The sequence below is a fragment of the Oryzias latipes genome, chromosome 1 (genome assembly GCF_053564925.1).
Source record: "Oryzias latipes strain Hd-rR chromosome 1, Olatipes_Hd-rR_3.1".
NCBI lineage: Eukaryota > Metazoa > Chordata > Actinopteri > Beloniformes > Adrianichthyidae > Oryzias > Oryzias latipes.
This window is the reverse complement of record NC_136237.1, coordinates 7175577-7195316: the sequence shown is the minus strand read 5'-3', so window position 1 is coordinate 7195316 and position 19740 is coordinate 7175577. Positions and strand designations below refer to the sequence as shown.

General features: G+C 38.4%; 1 protein-coding gene across 1 annotated transcript in view; it reads left to right on the top strand.

The window, feature by feature from the left end:
• The window catches only part of LOC101162429 (zeta-sarcoglycan), a 450051-nt gene that overhangs the window by 253803 nt on the left and 176508 nt on the right, over nt 1-19740 (top strand). The window lies entirely within an intron of this gene.

The window sequence follows — 19740 nt, the reverse complement described above, 5'->3', positions numbered from 1 at the left end:
CATCTTTAAAAAAGATGAACCTTGGAAACAAATGAGAAAAACGAAAAAAGAAAACGAGAAAGAAAATCATAAACACAGGAGACACAAATGAGGCTATGAATTTAAATCAGACGGGAACAACTGACTGATTTCAAAAAGATAGACAAAAGAGTGTTAACTTGATTAATTCAATTAAGCATATTTAAGAGTCTGATGATGGATTACAGACTATATTGTTAAATGTGCCAAAAACAAAACTAAACTAAAAGTTCTTTGTGTGTCTATTTTTCTTCTTGTTTATGCAGTTTTGACTTGCTCAGTAAACTGTATTAGGTAGAATCCTGTGATCCTATTACAACTAAATGAGTCTCCTGCCGGTTTCTGGGATCCCAGATTTACCTTGAGGCAAATTGTCTCTGCATCATGGTTGTTTTTTTAAGACTTTGGCTGCAACCCTGTTTGTCTTCTGTCTCTCCCCCCCCCTCCCCCTCCACCCTTTCTACTGGCTGTTAGAAGCTTTACTTTACAATAGGCGTACCCTAATGTCTTCAAATTTATTACAAATATCTGTTTAAATAAACTGTGACTGAGGGAGTGTCTACGGCATAATGTAAATGATAACTGGGGGTAGGGTTTCAAATCCTTCTTAGAACTCAAGTGTTGCTATTTAGAAATGGACTGATTGGCAGGCAGATAGACCAATTGATGAATCTAATGTACTTCCTGCTGAAGAACAAGAACATCAGCCAGCCCCTGCACCCAGAAGCAACATGTTTTGGTTACTATTGCCCCGCTTAGAGACACAGGAGGTACTTTGTACCAAGTGCAAAAACACAGTATGACGCTGTTGGGAGGGGAGGGAGCAAGGGTTGGGGGGACTTAATAAACAGGGAATGCTAATTGCTTTTTATTCTCTTTTTATTGTGTTAATTTCATATTTAACTCTTTTGACATATTTCTTCTACTTTTAAGATGTGTTTTAATGTGCTTTGTGTGTGATCTCGTAGTAGCTCTTTCTTTTACCTAACTAATATTATTTCAGCAGATTCTCAAATGGAGAAAACACTCGGGCTGATGTGCAACACTTTACAAAAGTGAAGTGTTTTTGCGTCTTTGGTAAATCAGCCGATTCTGTCGCACAAAGCTACCTTTCTGAATCAGTAGATTCAGAAAATCTGTGTAATCTTGTACATGGTCGAAGAGCTACGATATGTCAAAGAGCATGTGCTTTTTATGTGTTACTGGTGACATTTCCAGTGTTAAAGGGTTAAGCGGGGTTGTCCCACATTGGGGTTCTTGCTTGCTGTTAGGAATGTGTGACGTCAGATACTATCCGTCCAAAGCAAAAAAGTCTGGACTAATTGGGGAAAAAAAGAGATCTTTAGCTGAGATCAATAAATTTGATTTATACACAGCCAATAATTTTCTAATTATGTATAATATTATGGATTAATTTTAGTGGAAAATATTTTAAACGTTCAGTGATGATTTCAATCCGTAATTTCATATCAGCATCCTCCTGCTCTGCTTGCAGTGAGCTTCTGATTAGGGTAAAGTTTCACTTGTTGGTTTTAAAGGAACAAAACATTCAATTACGTTAAATGTAATGTTTAAAACGTATGTGGTCGCTATTTTTAAATGTTGTTATTCTCCAGCGCCGGCAACCTGGAATAGTGCTAGCCTAATTTATCCCCTTAGCCATCATTCCTGCAGTTGGACTAAATACTGTTTATGCTGTGAAACTGAGACACTGGGATTGTTATAAATCAACAGCCAAGACTAGTTGTCTCATTTCTTTTATTTTTCACCCTGTATGTTCTTTAGTTAAAAATCCTTTGATTGAGCTCTTTGTTCATGAAACAGTAAGAAGAAAAAAAAGGCTAAAAAAGATAACTGAAAAAAAGGTCTGGTGAGTTCAGAAGGACTTCAGTCCATTTTCAATTCCTTTGATTCTCTTTAAGAAGAGATTCTTTGAAGGTATGAGGCCATCTTTTGCCGCAAGATCTGTAGGACAATATTTGTTGTGCTGCCAGTATGGAATTGCATTGGTATAACGGTAACAGATAAAGAAAACAGCAACTCTCAGTTTGCATTGGAGTTTCAATAACAACCTTTCTATTTTTTGTAGCTCAACTAAGGGTATACGTATTCCTCACAAATGCTCAAATATGTATAGTGAGAACTTAGATCTCATTAGATTCTTACAAAGGAACAAGCTTTGCACTAAGTACAGTACACTTTGTTCAAACTGCAAATGAGCAGAAAGGAATTTATTACTTTGATTTTCTTTTTCCTTTTTGAGCTTGTCTGCACTTGATGAAAAAGAGAGAGTAGGGCAGATGGAGCAAAGAAGTACAGAAAACCTAGATTTGAGAAAGGAAAACTCATTGTTGTATTAGTGGCCAAACTCACATGGCTTTGGATGCAGTGGTGTGCCGACCCCCTAAAACACAGTAAAGGGTTTTGACTGATATAGCAGATTCATGTCCTCATAGTGGGGACCTAAAGATCCATGTATACTTTCCTGAGAAGCCTATGGTAGGACTTTCTTAACCTGACTGGTTTTATTATAATAGTTCACCAGGTGGGATCTAGATCCACTGATGAACGTGGGTACTGTTTTGATCCAGTCACACTTGCATGTCTTCAACACTGAGGCCTGTGGCCTAGTTTTTTTTCCCAATCGTTTGCCAGTTTTGCTTGAAATATGTAATGTGAGAAGTGCCTAAACCTTCTTGTCCTACCTGAAGAGTTACAGTACAGCCAGCTGGTGGATTTTTTTTTTTTTTAAAAGGGCTTTGAGGTGTTCCACTCTGTGTTTATAGTGTTGCACAGCACAGAATCAGCTCTTCGAAAACATTTAAAATATTTCTTTTTAGGCATCGATTCAGGTCATTTGTTGAAATTCCCCAAAATTGTCTGGAGGATTAGAAGTCATGGCTGAGTAATAGTCTATGTGACAGTAGAACAGTTGAAGGTGTTTGGTGACAGCTGCAAGTCTCTGGGTAGCAAACAGGGCCTTGAAGCCGTTTGATGAAACTACGCATCAAACCCCTTCCACCCAAAACGTAACTTAATTTAGCATTTACTTTAAAAAAAACAACCTTTTGTAATTGGAAATAAATTTAGATGTCAAGGATAAACTGAATTGAGCTTGGATGGGATAGTAAAGTTTGAGAGACAATTGAAGTCAAGCTTACGTTAGTCAAGGCAGTCGATCAAAATGACCCCATCTTTCGGATAGCCATTTTTAAACAGTCATCCGTGCATTTGTTTTTTTTTTCACTGTAAGCTGGTTTAATGAAATTATTCATATGTGGGGATTAATGCTCAGCATTGCTCGCCTACAGATGCTTAACTTGCATCTGCAGGTCTTTAAACCAGAACAAATAAGAATAAACACAATTTCTGCTTCACTAAACTGGCTGCCTGTTAGAAAGTCCATTTAATTATTTTTTGATTTGCTTTGAAATCTTCTCATCGTTTGCTTCCTATCTGAGCTGTTTCTTTAGATTGCTCTTAAAACTCTCTTTTCTTGACTTAGATTTTAATACCTAGGGAATGTTATTATTTGTATTCATCAAATTTAATTTAACCCCAGCACTTGAATAGATATGTTAAATATCACTCACCACATTATATTTTTAGTTGATTTTTTATTTCCGGCATTAAAATATAACAACAGTTCGAGTGTAAAAGTAAAACCTAAATTGACAGTTTTCAAATGGGCTACAGTTTGTCTCTCGTGGGACATTTTATCAGCTATTAGTGCATAACAGCTTTATTTTTGGAACGTAAGTTATTTTAGATAAATAGTTAATTAGAAGAGTTGATTGTTTCTGATTTGTAAATGATTTAATAAAAGCAACATTACAGTTGGATTTTTCTATAGAATGACATTTTAACACTAAGAACTCAACCCAGCCTGAGATCATCTTTTAGGGCAAAAAGATTTATCATATTTGTTTTTACATAAATACTGATTCCTTTTTTTTTAACAGAGGAACATTTTGTGTGCTAAAGTTTCTTTACAGATTCCTGCTTAATTCACCTTTGCTGTAGGAAAATGTATAAATGTCCCTTTTATAAGTTTAGACAAATCCGAAGCAACTTTATTTGATTAAATCTTCATTCTCTGTCAAATGTTTGCAGTTGGTTTAAACCTAATCTTTGTGATGAAGATTATTCCCCCTACCGGCAAAGTGGATGCCAACACGATAACGTCAGCCTCGTCCGACTTTTACCTTCATAAAACTGGTATTTTATATATAATAATGAACATAAATCTATCATATCTGCAACTTTATTATCTGCGTGTGTGAAACATTCAAGAATCAGTCGCCGCATATTAGGCAGAGTGAACAGATTCTGGAAGAACTGTCTCAAGAAAATCCATATTTGGAAGAAAACTCCTGGTTTCGTCTGTAACTAGGAGCTTTATTTTATCTTTAAGGTGGAAGGCTCTTCTTCGATTTCCTCACTGGCTCTTTTTTCCCTGAAGAAACTTTCCAATTACGTTTTATTGTTTGGTTTTTGTTCGCTTTTAATTGTTGCGCTTAAAGTCACGTGACATGTCAAAACAGACGAATGTGATCATCAGAATCCAGTAGTTCTCCAAAATAAAACTTCCTCTATTATGAGAAAATAAACATAACGAAAATAATCAAAGTTAGCGTATTGATGTCTTTTTCTTTCTGCGACAAGGTACCAAGTGGCCCACAGACAAGTATCGGTCTGGGCCAGGGGTTTGGGGACCATGCTCTATACAATCACGCCGTCACATGACCAGCTATCTGTAGCTAAAAGAGATGCACAGTCCGTGGACAAAAACAAACAAACAACAACAACAAAAACAGTTGAGTTAAAAAAGTAAAACATTCCAAAGAAAGGTGGGGTCACAAGGGTTGGTCCAGAGGTGGTTTCGTGATTAGTGACATATACCTCCAGCTGGAGGGTCACTGGTTCAGGTCCCAGTTCCAAGGGCAAACCCTTGTGGGGCAGACAACCTGCCTCGTTAAACCACTGTATTTGAGCAAGCCCCTTGACCTGAATTGGTTGCAGTTTTAAATGTGAAACTGTAATCTGAGACAGGCATCCTTGAAAAAATAGTTCCCTCTCAGAGCTCTTTCCTGCATAAAGGCCACAGGAAGATCGAATCAATGCCAGTTCTAGTAACCCTGACTTGTTCAAAATACAGCTAAACTTATCCAGAAGCTTAAAGATTGGTTAAATATCTGTCTTTTTTAAACTCCTGTGTTTATTTTCATTTGTGTTTGAAATAAAGAAAATTGAACTGAAATTGAAAAATCAACAGTCGCATACAAACCTTTAGTGAATTTGAGCACTTAGTCAGTAAACACCCAGCAACTATCTGTCTGTAATGACAGAAGATGAAGTAAAAAATGAAGTAGATAAATGAGCTTAAACTTGACAAAAACGAAAACATTATTTTTGTCTATCGTACTACAGTTTTATTTGTTGATATCTTGTTTTGTCAGGGATTTTTACAATAATATGGTGACTAAAATTTTAAACGCATGCAACAGTACATCTGTTCTGACAAAAGAAAGGAATGGGCTGACATTGGCTATATTTTTGAGATGATAAAATCCTGTCTTAACAACATTTTGAATATATCAAATAAAATTTAGTTTAAAGTCAACAAGGATGCCCACGTTTCTTACGTAATGAGAAGACTGAAAACTCTAAAGGCCCGTATACACCGGGACGAGTTTTGCGCGCGATTTTCGCCGACGTTTAACGCCTCGTGACTAAACGAAGGGCACCAATGAGAGTGTGCACACCGACGCGAAAAAACGCCACGCGTAAAAGCGTCAATAAAAAAAACGCCTCGGCTTCGTTTTTTTTTTTTGACGCGTCGTGTCGAAATCTATTCGACCAATGAGAACGGCGCTTTTGCACGCGTGTCTGGAGCTTCTGAAGTTACACTAAAACACGACTTGGGGGCGCTCAAACACAAAACTGCTGAGCACACATACCAGCGAAGAAGATAGACGCCGAGTTGCATCTACACAGCCGCGAAGAAATAATGACGGACATTCTAAAATATCCCCGAACCAAGCACCAGTTGAAGCTACTGGTGCTGGAAATATTCATGTTTTCTTTGTATGATTCTGACAAGCAAGTAAATACTTGCTCTCTTCTTCTGAGGGAAAAATGACTTTAAGAAGCGTAAAGTTGCGCAGCGCCACCTTGTGTACAGGAGTATTTCTGTTTACATTAAGCGCCATCTAATGGCAGGGAAGGAAATTGCATGTTCGCTCGGCTCATCGTCAGCGAAAATCGCCTGGGTGTGAACACAAAAAACGTGGCGAAAAACGCTGGCGAATAGCGCCTGGCGAATATTCGTCCCGGTGTGTACGGGCCTTAAAGGTGTGATTAAATCTTTCTCTTCTCTTCTGGACTGATGATCAAAATTTCTGTTTTTTGTCCTAGTTGAGATGTAAGAGGTTCTCTGCCATCTATTACTGACTATCTAAAATACAATTTAAAAGAGTGTTTGTAGGTTCAAGGTCATCAGGAAACATAGCAATATAAATCTGTGTATCATCAGCGTAGCTGTGAAATACAATGCTGTGTGTACGGATGTACGGATGTACGGATGACATGCCCAAGAGGCACCATATATAAATTAAAAAGTATAGGCCCTAAAATTGCCCCTTGGGGAACCCCACAACCTGTTGCATGGATTCTTGAAGAGCATGTATCCATACTTACATGAAAGTGTCGATCTGTAAGGTAGGAATAAAACCACTTAAGAAGTACCTCAGGACTTCCAAGACAAGAAGAAAATAGCACAAACTTTCTAAAGGGGATGTTAGCAATCAGTGTAATGTAAGAATGAAAATAATTTTGCCTTTCAACATGCTTATTTAAAAAAAAAACTGTTAAGCCTCTACCACTTGAGTCTGGAAGCTGAGCTTAATAACAACGTCATGTATAACTTGAACTATGCTAAATCAGTTGCCGGTTTCTCCCTACTTGCTTAAAATCTAAAAGTACTTGAGACTTGGATGCCACTTGGACATAAGTGACTTACTTCCACCTCTGTGACATTCTTCGCTGATGGTCTTAAGATTATAGATTTTGTCATTACTGTGAAGTTTAGGTTCATTCTAGCTGAAAGATCCAATGAAAATTGAGCACCAGCTCCCTGTTCCTCTCCATTCTGATGCATCGACTGGTAGACATTTAATCCATGTGTGTCTTTGTTTTCCTCGTCTGAACTGGTATCTGGGTCAAAAATGTACGTCCGGATAGCTCCAACATTGCTAGCCATTTTTTGTTGCGGTTGTAAGCTAGCAGTAGAGACAAAGGGAGCATGGGAAATGGAGGCAGGCTTACTATGCATTAACAGTTCCACCCAGAACTCAGAGGTGAATTTCTGATGAACATCTGCCGCTCTGCAGAAACTTTGTCCTAGAAAGCGACGTAGGTTTTATTATTTTGTCTCAAAAAGACCAAGGGAACACTTTTACAGCAGATCAAAAGATGATTGGAGCGGGACTTTAACATTTCATGCAACTCACAAAATCATAAAATTAAGTCATCTAAAATGAAACTCTTTTAAAGACAAAAATATACTGTCACACTTTTAAAAGAATAAAATCAAGGTAAATATGTAATTGCATGAATAACTCCAACCAGGACTTTTTTATCTGTGAGCCAGGACCCTCTGTTTGTGTTGGTAGTGTAGGTTTAAAAACGTTAACCTACCTACAGTTACAAAAGTTTACAAAATCAAAGCAGGAGAGTAGCGGTATCTTTCTTTTTTTTTTTAACAGAAGGTATACAGCAGCATTACAGGATTTAAGTTACACATTCGAAGATCACACAACAAGCTGCTGTGGAGGTGACAGTAAGTGAAATGAATAGCCTTGCCCTGTTTGTTACCTGAACTGAGTCCAACGAAATGTCAAATTGTCAGAGATGCAATCCTGCGCTCGAGTAGGCTTGGGCTAAAGAATAGTAGTACACATCTGGAAAGTATAAAGTTGCTTTTGAAAAGCTTTTAACTCATTACATCCTCGTAGGGCTGCACGGTGGAGCAGTGGTTTCTGCTCTCATCTCACAGCAAGAACGGCCTGCTTTGAATCCCGGCTGAGACTTTTTCTGTGTGGACTTTGCATGTTCTCTCCATGCATCCATGGGTTTTGTCTGGGCGGTCCGGATTTCTCACACAGTCCAAAATCATGCTTCATAAGTTGATTGGTTGTGTCTAGGTGTACACGTGTGAGTGTGTGTGGGAGTGATTGTGATTGTTGCGACAGACTGGCAACCTGTCCAGGGTGTACTTGGCCTTCGCCCAACAGTAGCTGGGACAGGCTCCAGCAACCCAGTGACCCCAAAAGGGATACAGCAGGTTTATAGGATGGATGCATGGATGGATGGATGGAAGGACATCCTTGTTTAGATTGAAATTTCTAACCTCATTGTTGAAAAAGTCAGGGATTCATATTTTTTTATTTATTTGTATTTTTGATTAAGTGAAACGAGTCACAACAATATTAAAAATACTAAAAAACTAAATATTCACATAGTGATATGTTGTTTTTTTTTCCAAATGCAGTTACAGGACAAACAAGGCCGTTTTTTTTGGCGGTTTTAGTTTTTCATCTTAGAGATACTGTTTGATTTATCTAAATAATAATTTGATATTTTTACCTAAACAAGCATCACAACATCTTGTTTCAATGGCAGATACACATTTTGTAAATTCAAATAATTCTTCATATAACTCTGTGTCCGTTCTCTTGCGTCTCTTTCTGCTTGTTGGACATTTCAGAGTCGCACGACGATTTTACATTTGCCCTATGAAAATGTTCCAGCTTTAATAAAGTAAATCTCCGAGGCGGTCTAACCGAGCAAATGATTCAGTTTTATTTAACGGCTCGAGGACGCAGTTTAATTTAAACTTAAATCCTTTAAGTTGCTCAGTGTCATCATGCAAAAGTAATACAAAGCCTGTTACCCTGAGAGAAAACAAAAATGTAATTTTATGACAGGAATCAACTCTTAATTTGGAATAAAGATCACACACCCATTGTCTTGTGTAGAAATCGTTCACAGCAGCTGAACAACTCAAAGAACAAAACATCACACATCATCAGGTAACACAAGGTGGTAACACAATTTGTGTTTTGTCCTTGTGACCACTTTCTATGAGTCAAGCAAATAGAACGTCTTGAGGACATTTTGACTTTACCATTATATAAAACACAATGATGGCTGTTTGCAACTTTGCTGTACTACTATTTTCCAATGTTAACGGTTAGAAAAGCACAAGCTGATTGATGGTACTTGATCTTCACTTTACAGGCAGATGTATAAGGTGCAAATGACCTTCCCATCTTTAATTAACCTGCATTAATCCCTCTAAACAGATTGATCAGGGTAAAATCCCACCGCTTACATTTCTGCTGTGCGGCGGGATTTAGGCTTCAGATATTTCAATGTAGTTTCCACTTTGATGAGAGATAAAATGCTTATTATCTGCAACACAACTGTGTCTATTCTTTCCACTAATATGTAAAATGATGTGCTGCTTACTTTGATCTGCATTGTTGCTCTCTGTTTTGTCTGACAACTTTTAAGGTCAGAATTGCTTTTTTGTAACGTATGACTTGCGTTGTAATGTAAACTAAATGTTTAAATGAAACGTCTACTACATGAAAATTCTAACCCTGCTCTTTCCTTGTTTGTCAGCTACAAAAAAATCTGTAGACTTAATTACAGGTTGGCCTGTGTGCATGCCAATCGATAATTGTACATGTTAGATGTATCTTCCAGATATGGCCGAATTGTGGTGAAACACTGTAAGAAAAAAAAAAAAAAACTCGGAGAACCCCTGTCTGGCTGTTTTGGGTTTGTTTGTGTGTTCTCCATCAAGGACGGCAGCTTTGTGAGCACAACTCAGTACGAAAATGAATTTACCGTTCAAAGAAGACGAAGACCCGAACATATGTAGACAGTCAGATACGATCAAATTATATTCACAATAAAAGATCTTGTTTGAATTTTATTTAATTACTTTTTAATGGTAAAATGGATCAAGAAAAAATCCCTCATGTGCACTAAAGCAAGAAAACACACACTGTAAGACATTCAAAACCAAGAAAAGACAGAGAGGGGACTCATCCAACCTTACAAATCAGTGGCCCCCACTCTTTTTAGTGTCATGGTTTAGGTTAATGCAGGACACCATTTTCTCATACCAGCCTTTTGGCTTTCAGCTTCAGTTTTCCCAAATAGATAAGTTAAAAATCTGAATTTAGCTGTAATGTGTTTATGTTACCAGCCAGGGAAGCCCCTTTAGGAACATTGTTGATGTAAGTAAGACAGGTGATCAATGCAAGCATTGGGACATGCATCAAGAGGGGCTCACTAACAGATGTGGAGGTAAGAATCCAGTAGTTTTTTAAAAACAAAAGCCCTCTTAAAAAATCTGAGATAAAATGAAACGGATACAATGTAAACTATGTTTTATTTTTCTGTGCAGCCAGGTACCAACTGACAGACAAAGCAGTGCAGGTCTTGGTCCTGGGGTTGGTGACCACTGTTTTACAGGACCATCAATGGTGGTCATCACCAAACTGCTTCCCTGACCATGAAAACACAACCCACAAACTAAACCCTGGAGAACGGAGTCCACCATGCTAAATTCAAATATTCTGAACTGCATATAGGGCAATAGGTGCCCACTGGAAAGGTGCAGTCCAGTGGAAAGAGATCAAAGCTGGTGGAAGAACAGAAAACTTATAGAAGGAAATATCGAACACCAGCATGACTAAATAAAAGACACATGACAATGAGAAGTACAAACTCCCCCACCTAACAGTCTTAAAGCCAGGAGACCTGATAAAGACTGATGAGTTTGTAAAAGTGAAAGCATGATTGCCCGGGGAAAAAAGTAATGATGACGGGGGTCGGTTCTGCTTTATTTAATGTCATAGAAAGCAAAGAGACCGGTATATACAAAAAACCTCTTGTTGTAATGATATATTACACAGCGACGGGTAGTCATAGCCACAGCAAAATAGTTTCACCTAAAGCTTCAGGAGAATTAACAACCCTTGTTTTTCTGATGTTTAATGAGTCTTTTGTGCGTCTGTGGTTGAACAACAACACTAAAGAGAGCCCCATGTTAAAGGCTTGATTGCACTCACATTTGTTTAGCTAGCCAGTCAGCTATGATTTGATAACTTATTGATTTATTGTGTCTCACAGAGACCTGCCTGCTGCAGGAAGATTATGTTGGTATTAATGTATCATCTCCTCCCAGTTATTTAAATATAAACAATCCCTGAAAAATCAACATGGTGGGAGGGTCGCTGCAATTTACCTCCCAGATCTACTCATTAATCATAGAGTGAGCACTAGCTCTAGCTTTAACTCATTTGAATGTTTAACATTTGCTTTTCTCATTAAAAGTGTAAATCACAAAGACCGAACATGTTTGCTGTTGTGCATCATCTCTCTGGCCTTTTTTCTCTGAACTACTGTTTGGATTCTTAGATTGTTTTTTTTTTTTTTTGCTAGTTTAGAACTAAACCTCAATCAAATCATTGTAAACTGAGTTTATTATCTATGTACATTTCAAAAACATCCAAAAAAATTAAACTTGTTCTATTTAGAATTTAATTGATTTTTCTTAAGTAGTGCGCGGTGTAATGATATTCTCCAGAATTTTGCTTTTGTTCTAAAACTGAACAATTGATAGTTTTTTTTTCTGTTAGATCCTATTCTAATAACTATGGGATTTGCTGCTATCAGACACAGGTTGTGCTTTAACATACCTGACATGTTTCGACAGACGTCTTCCGTCTTCGTCAGAATCGTCATCAGATGGTAGTGTGTGACGTATGTAAAAACAGTTGATTGTGACTAAGGCGGAGTTACCTGTCAAACTTTGACAGGTGGCTTCTCCCCTTGATGTCCGTTTTTTGCTGGAGGATGTTGCTCCAGGTATGAGAGAGCAGAAAGGCCCCTTCATCCAGCTTCATGGTAGTGTAGGCTCGCTTTTGGATCTCCACCGCCTCCATGCTCCATATGTGGTGTCTGTTTTCTGCAGTGCGGAGGACTTTGGCCTTTTCCCAGTCCATGATATGGTTTTCTTGCTTGCAATGGTCTGTAATGGCTGATTTCCTTTTTTCGTGAGATGCCTGTTGTCGTCTTGCTCTTTTTAGACTTTTCTTTGTTTTTTTTTCACATTCTTTTTTATGTTCTGTTCTTCTTGTGTTGAAGGTGTATCCAGTTTCTCTGATGTATGTTTTGTTGCAGATGTGACATGGTATTTCAAAAAATGATGTTCCTTTTTTCTCATTTCAGTTAATAATACAGACACAATGAACTTTATTGCACTAACCAGTGGGTGTGTCTGGGAACTCTACTATGGCTCTTTGCAGTTTGGTTCTGCCGTCTTCCTCCTGAAAGTGTCACGGTTTTAGGTTTTTCTGCTTTTGTGTTCCAGTTGTTTTTTGTTCTGTGATGTTTTGAGGTTAACTTCCTGTTTTATTTTGTAGGGTTTCCTGTTTCGTTGTTGTGAGTTTTACTTTGAGTCCCCATCAGTCCTGAGTGTTTCCACCTGTGTCTTGTTGTCTGCATGTATTTAAGTCTGGTCATTCCCTTCCTCCTGTGCTTGTCTATAGTTTGTAGGTTAATGTTCCCTGTTTCTAGTGTTTCAAGTGTATTTCGAATTTTGAGTTTTTCTAGCCTGCTCTGCAGTGGTTTTTGGTTTTGTTAGTCTGCTTTACTTTATTAAAGATCCTGTTACCCTGGAATCTCCTGCCTCCTCATCCTCACTGCGCCTGGGTACTTCCCCTACCATTCCCCGTAACAGAAAGAGCTCACAGCTGTTCACACTTGTGTTGATTATTTTCTCTGCGCTTAAGGACCCTCAATTATGTTTTCTGTGTCAGATCATTTGTGTTTGTTGTTGTCCTTTCAAGTATTTACTCTGACCTTTTTCGATAACAGTTTTGAGTACTTAGAGCTTCTGTTGGATTACTGTCTACTCCACATCCTGCATCTGAGACCTGTTGTGCTTTTGTCATCATACCTTAATCAAGTGGTTCTCGATCAGACCCAGATTCTGACCCAGAATATGACAACCAGTTTATAAAACGTGAATTTATGGTATTTGTGCAAAACAAATGCCAATAAGCTGTGACCATTGGCTTGATTTGATTGTAAAAAGTAGTACTAAAGACCACATATTCTCTTATCAGATGGTAGATGGACATACATTCTACAATAACATTAGTTCACATGTGGGCAGCAGTGACTGACCAACACCACTTTACTTCTGACCTCTTAGGATCCAAGCTAAATTTTGGGCCAATCCTCTACATTCATAATCACAAGGCCCAGTTAAGCTGAATATATAATAAATCACAAGCTTTTGACTGTCCTTGTATCATAAACACAAAAGGGATCATTAGATCTCCATTATACTTTTTTAACAGTTTCCCCTTGTGATTTCACTCCGTACTGCTAAAATGTGCCTTTTTTTTTTCTTTTACCACTAATTAGAACCTATTGTGTTCACTGTAGGCATTCTCCATTTTTCTGCATGTTATTATACACCTCACTTTGGTTGCAGCTTGTTCTTTCTTTTTTGTCTTCGATTGCTTCTTTAAGTGCCACCAGATTCATAATGCCTAGTATTCTTGTAGTAATCTTTCCCTAACTAAAGGGAAAACAATTTCCACTTGCTACTTGTTCTACGTGGGGAACCAAGGTGAACAGAAATCAAACTGATCTACCATAATAGCCACAGCTTTGATGCCTTCTGACTGCCAAATTCAACTATCTTCTTGTTTCCAATAATGAACTTAATGGAGAAGTATTCAGAGGGGTATATATAAATTGAGGAGGGCAATAAAAAAGAATAATACATGCAGTAAAAGAGAGATAATGTGAAAACCAATCTGTCATCAGGGTACTAAAGGAGAAGTCAGCCAAAAAAAAAAAGGAAGGAAACACAAAATAAAAAAGAGAAAAGGTTTACCTTGCTTGGTGTTCAAGAATATTTTAAGAACATCTTTAGATGTTTAGACCATTTAAACCAATTCCGCCATGTTAACAACTCAGAGAGCTGACTTAACTGGATATACCTGACTGTGGACCAAAAACTGTTAATACCAATTCATGTATCAATTTGACGTTCCGTTTTAAGTCTGTTCTCACCTTCCATGGGTGGTTTCCCACCCTAAGCTCTACCAGAGGCCCCAGAGCAATATGGTCCTGTGCAGTGTCTTAGCTGTTCCTAGTACTGCACTTTTATGGACTGAGGTGTCTGAGGTTCTATCAGGGATCTGCTGTAGACACTTTTCCAGTTCTGGGATCACCTTCATTCATCATTCCAAGCTTTCTCCAGTTCTTGACTGTGTCCCTGGGTATTTCTCTGGTTTATCTGGTTCCATCTTACTGATGTTGTCATGACTGCATCGCACATACACCAGAACAGCTTTCTTCTGTTCTTTATGCACCACCATATTGTCTCGTTGGTTTCCCATTACCATCCTGTTAGTCTGGATCTAGAAGTCCTAAAGAATCTAAACACTGTCACTTTTACCATTTTTGGATGGTTCTTCTGACTTTGACCTTTGGATTTCCTTTCCACATTACACACACGTTTATGTTTCACATGTTGAAGTGGACTAGATGAATGTGATGATAATTGTGGGAGGGTCCAACTGCTGGTGTGGAGTAAGTGGTTATGTCACAGTGCTTTAGCTTCTTGGGATTTGTGGCCCCCATATTCATTAGTTTTGATGGAGCCAGTTTAGCTCGTCCTGGTTTGCGGCGCCTTCCGTCCATGAAACCAGGGTTTGAATCCGTCAGGAAGGGCATCCGGCGTAAAACATTGCCAAGTTAACCATGCGACTCATCCTCAAAGGAGAGGTTGTTTCTCTGTGGCAACCCCTGATGGGAAAAGCCAAAAGACAAAGAAGATATTCACGAGTTTGGATCATCCCTATGATTAGGGGATCATACTACATCCAAGCTGGAGGAGTGTTAATGCCTATGAGGGTCTGGCTTTTGGTGTTCTTATAATTACCTTGGTTTGACATTGATTGCACAAGTGTCTGACATCTTACAGAAATCTATTGCAAAAAAATCGAAATGTACTCCTTTTAATTAGGAATTTAGTTCATCAGTACTTAAGCATCCTAGACATTACTTCCCTTTTTCACAAACTTACACTGTATTACTCAAAGCATTGGTTCACCTATCCAAATGATCAGAATCAGGTGTCCTAATCATTTGGCCTGGCCACAGGTGTATAAAATCAAGCCCTCAGACATCCAGACAGTTTTTAAAATGAGCTCAGTGAATTCCAGCATGGAATTGTCATTGGATGTCACCTGTGCAACAATTCCAGTCGTGAGATTTCCTTGCTTCTAAATATTTCACAGTCAACTGTCACTCTATCAGAACAAAATGGAAGAGTTTGGGAACAACAGAAACTCAGCCATGAAGTGGTGGACCACGTAAACTGACAGTGAGGGGTCAGTGGATGCTGAAGCGCATGTAGTACAAAGAGGTTGCTGACTTTCTGCACAGTCATTTGCTACAGAGCTCTACTTTATATGACCTTCAGATTAGCCCAAGTACAGTACGCAGAGAGCTTCATGAAATGGGTTACTGTGGCCAAGCAGCTGCATCCAAGCCACACATCACCAAGAGCGATGCAAAGCGTCAGATGCAATGGTGTAAAGCACGTCGCCACTGGACTCTAGAGCAGTGGAGACGCCCTCTCTTGAGTGATGAATCACGCTTTTCCATCTAACAATCTGATGGACGAGTCGGGGTTTGGAGGTTGCCAGGACAATGGTTCATTTTGGACTGCATTGTGCCGAGTGTGAATTTGGTGGAGGAAGAGTTAAGGTGTGGGTTTGTTTGTTTAGGACTTGGGCTTGGCCCCTAAGTTCCAGTGGAAGGAACTCTGAATGCTTCAGGGTACCGAAACATTTTGGACAATTCCATGCTCCCAACCTTGTGGGAAGAGTTTGGAGCGGACCCTTTCCTCTTCCAACATGACGGTGCACCAGTGCACAAAGCAAGCTCCATAAAGACATGGATGACAGAGTCATCCATGAGTGTGGATGAACTTGACTGGCCTGCACAGAGTCCTGACCTGAACCTGATAGAACACCTTTGGTATGAAATAGAGCAGAGACTGAGAGCCAGGCCTTTTCAACCAACATCAGTGTGTGACTTCACCAATGCCCTTCGGAAGAATGGTAAAGAATTCCTATAAACACTCCCCAACCTTGTGGACAGCCTTCCCAGAAGAATTAAAGCTGTGATATCTCCAAAAGGTGGACCGATATATTGAACTTTATGGGTTAGGAATGGGCCACTTCAGTTCATCTGTGAGTTAAGGCAGGTGAGCAAATACTTTTGGTAGTATAGTGTTCGTCTAACCTTTATTAGTATGACAAAAGGTTAGCTTTCCAATAGCAGTAACAATAGCCCAAAAACAAATCCATGTAACTTACGTTTCTTTGCAAATAGACCTCCACAGTCTGCTTAAAAAAAAAAAAAAAATTACTTGCAAACCATGATGTTCCAAACAAACACATACATTTTCCTTTCCGTCAGATTTGTGGCAGATTGGTTGAAAGCACACAAACACAGTCCCACATACAAAAAATACACACACAAATATGCATTAACAAGTGGAAACTTATAATTCAAAGACACTTCTGCTGTCGAGTACCACACAGCGTGCAGCAACACACTCTTCTGCAGGCTCAAATATATCATTATCTAGTGTCATTCAATCAAGGGCATTTTTAACCAGCTATGAATGCCAAGATTCTTCACTTTACTTTGTCATTGGATTCTGTTTGTGTACTTACTCATCTGTCATTTACATAATATACCAGTTTTATCCTATCCTTTCAATTACAGTAAACCTCACATTTTACTATGTGAGGGTTTTCTTTTTACCAAGTTTAAAAGATTTCAAATATCACTTTTCTGTCGCAGTTTGAGAATTTCACTGACAGGAAGTGCGAAAACGGCAGCTGGAGGTTTGTTTGAAACAGTTATTAAGAATACACTTTTAGCCAAAGCAACTAGTAAATGAGATACAACACAAAGAAAATTGAGTTTACATATTGTTGCAAGAAAAATGCATCAGCAGAAAATTTGTCAAGAAGGGATTTTTTTCAACTCAAAATGTCAGTATTTAGCATTTTTTTAAATGCCTCTGCTGAACCAGGTAGTAATTTTTGAAAAATACAGACGCTTTGGTCTTTGATTCTTCCATCATTCAGCATGTAAAATAATTCCAGGCAACTAACTGCGTTCGGTTTAGGTTTTTCAAAACTGGGTTTTAGGAAGAAAACCTAGAACACAGTTTTGGTTCAAAAAGTCCGTCACAAGCTGACACATTCTCCCCCATAATCCACTTTTCACTGTCTAATATCACGTCTTGTTTGGCTTGAGGCACAGACTCATCATCTGTCCTTTGTTTTATTATGACCTACTGTTGTAAGTCATACGAAGACACAATAAAATCTTACATGCTAGTAGAAGGACTTTAAAGAGCACTCAGACAAATCTGCACATTTGAATTTTCAGGCAATCCTTCAACACACATCACAAATGGAGATATTAATATCTATGGTTTACAACATTATTGTAAGAAAGCAAAAAAACAGAAGACTTTATTTTTTCCTGTGGGTAAGTTGACTCAAATTTATCTATTCAGCCAAGAACAAACAGACATACAAAAACGGATTCAGCGACAAATGATTCCCTGACTGCTTCTTTGTTCACAAAATACCTCTGTTTTGACCCGATGACAGGATATTATGTTGTCATTTGAAGGGGTTTGCTGTCTGACCACAACACAAGACTTTGTACACAAGTAAATAATCCTGACATTGGTGTGAAGCAACACGCACAATTATACCAAAGCGTGTCCATCACCAACCTTTCATATTTTCAACTCTATTTGGTATTCAGGTCAAATCAGCTGCGGGCAGACAACTGACCGAGTAGTTGGCGAAAGATTCAAGACATAGCCGCAGTCACTTGTCAGCCACGAAGGACGCCGTCACATGGAATTTGTGTCTTTCTCCGCAGTTATGTTGCATGTAAGGAGCGCGAGCAGACCGAGCACGACCACAAACACAACAGATCAACAATGCTGAATATCTCTCAAGAAATATCAAGATCAATCTGCAAATCTTGTCAGATGGAAAAGTTTTGCGAGAAAGTGCTTTCATGAAAGACATTCGCAGAGTGGGCAAGAAAATGACAAAAAACACTCATGGACGGATGACAGATGGAGCTACACATGATTTGTCATTTCGTTCTCAAAGCTGCAAAGGATCACAGAGAATAAAACTTTGTCTCTGTGCTTTTCTGTTTGTGAACAATGAATAAATATAGACTGAATGACATGAAATGATTTTTTTTTTGCTTTGCTTTGCTTGTCACTCTAAGACAATACCATCAGTGGGAGGTAACGTCTTCTCTGTGTGTGTCCTCTTTGAAGACAAGTGATTGGCAGATAGGGGTGATTGTGACCACGGGATCCAGCAGTGATGAACTGTCACCCACAGGCTAATAAAGCAGTCACATATCTGGTGGGAGTGATGGGAAGGATGATGTGTTACCTGAATTATTTTTCTCATCTGTGCCTGAGCTCTGTCAGGAAAAGAAAGCTCTGCCTCTGTGTGCATTAGGTCATGCATCATGACATGTTATCTCCTAACGATGCATTTGACATTGCGAGGCAGATGGTATGCAGCGCTGCCACATACAAACAGAGCAGAAACCTCCTTAAAAAATGTTAATGTGTCAGCCAGGTTTTTTTTCCAGTGTTTATTAGACCAGAAAATGCTATCAACTTTTTTTTTAGTTTTAGTTTGAATTGCTAGAGATGTAAATGAAATATTTGAAACTACATGCTCGAAATATTTGGGTGTAACTGAAAGTCAAAACGAAAGTATTCGTCTTTGTTTCTCAAGTCTGAAAACTAAGAATTCACAGAAACCATCAGGGTTGAGATCTTTAGCGTGATCCTGCTTCTCATCCAACCCCACATTGTGCAATGTTTGCTGTTTTTCACAAGTTTGTAGCAAAAACCTGTTGCAATAACACCAGCCTGCAAAAAAGTGGGTTAAAAGCAGGTTCACTTCAACCACGGAACATCTCTGCTATCAGCCAATTTTTTGTGCAATTCTTCTTTTGTCTGTCGGAAGAAAACATTTATAATTTTAAGTTATTTTTTAACAAAAACAACTTAATCAGAAATCATTACATCGTGGCGTTTCCAATAAATCTGTAAAGGCACACAGATAATACTAAAAAAATAAAAATAAAAAAAAACTAATCGATGTCAGCAGAAATCCCTGCTCACAAATGAGATACTTTCTTTTATGCTGTATTCATGTTAAAACATGAAAATCACATGTTTTTATTTCCTCTGCTGCACAGCTGGTTGGCAGTTTGGATCAAGAGGCAAAATTAAGCTTTAACCAGAGGATGGTTTTTCATCCGCTGAGTTTAGAGTTCCTCATCTTTCAGCCAACATTACACATGGTGCTAAGAGCCACAATACAGTTACAGCAAAAGAAATAGAATTTCAACTTGAACTGAAGATTCAGATTGTTTATAAATTATCAAATTTAGATAAGTCAAGGTTATTTAAAGACTGGTGCAAAAGCTTTTTAGTATTTTAGAAATACAGTAAAGTCGAGAACTTTTCTACAGAAA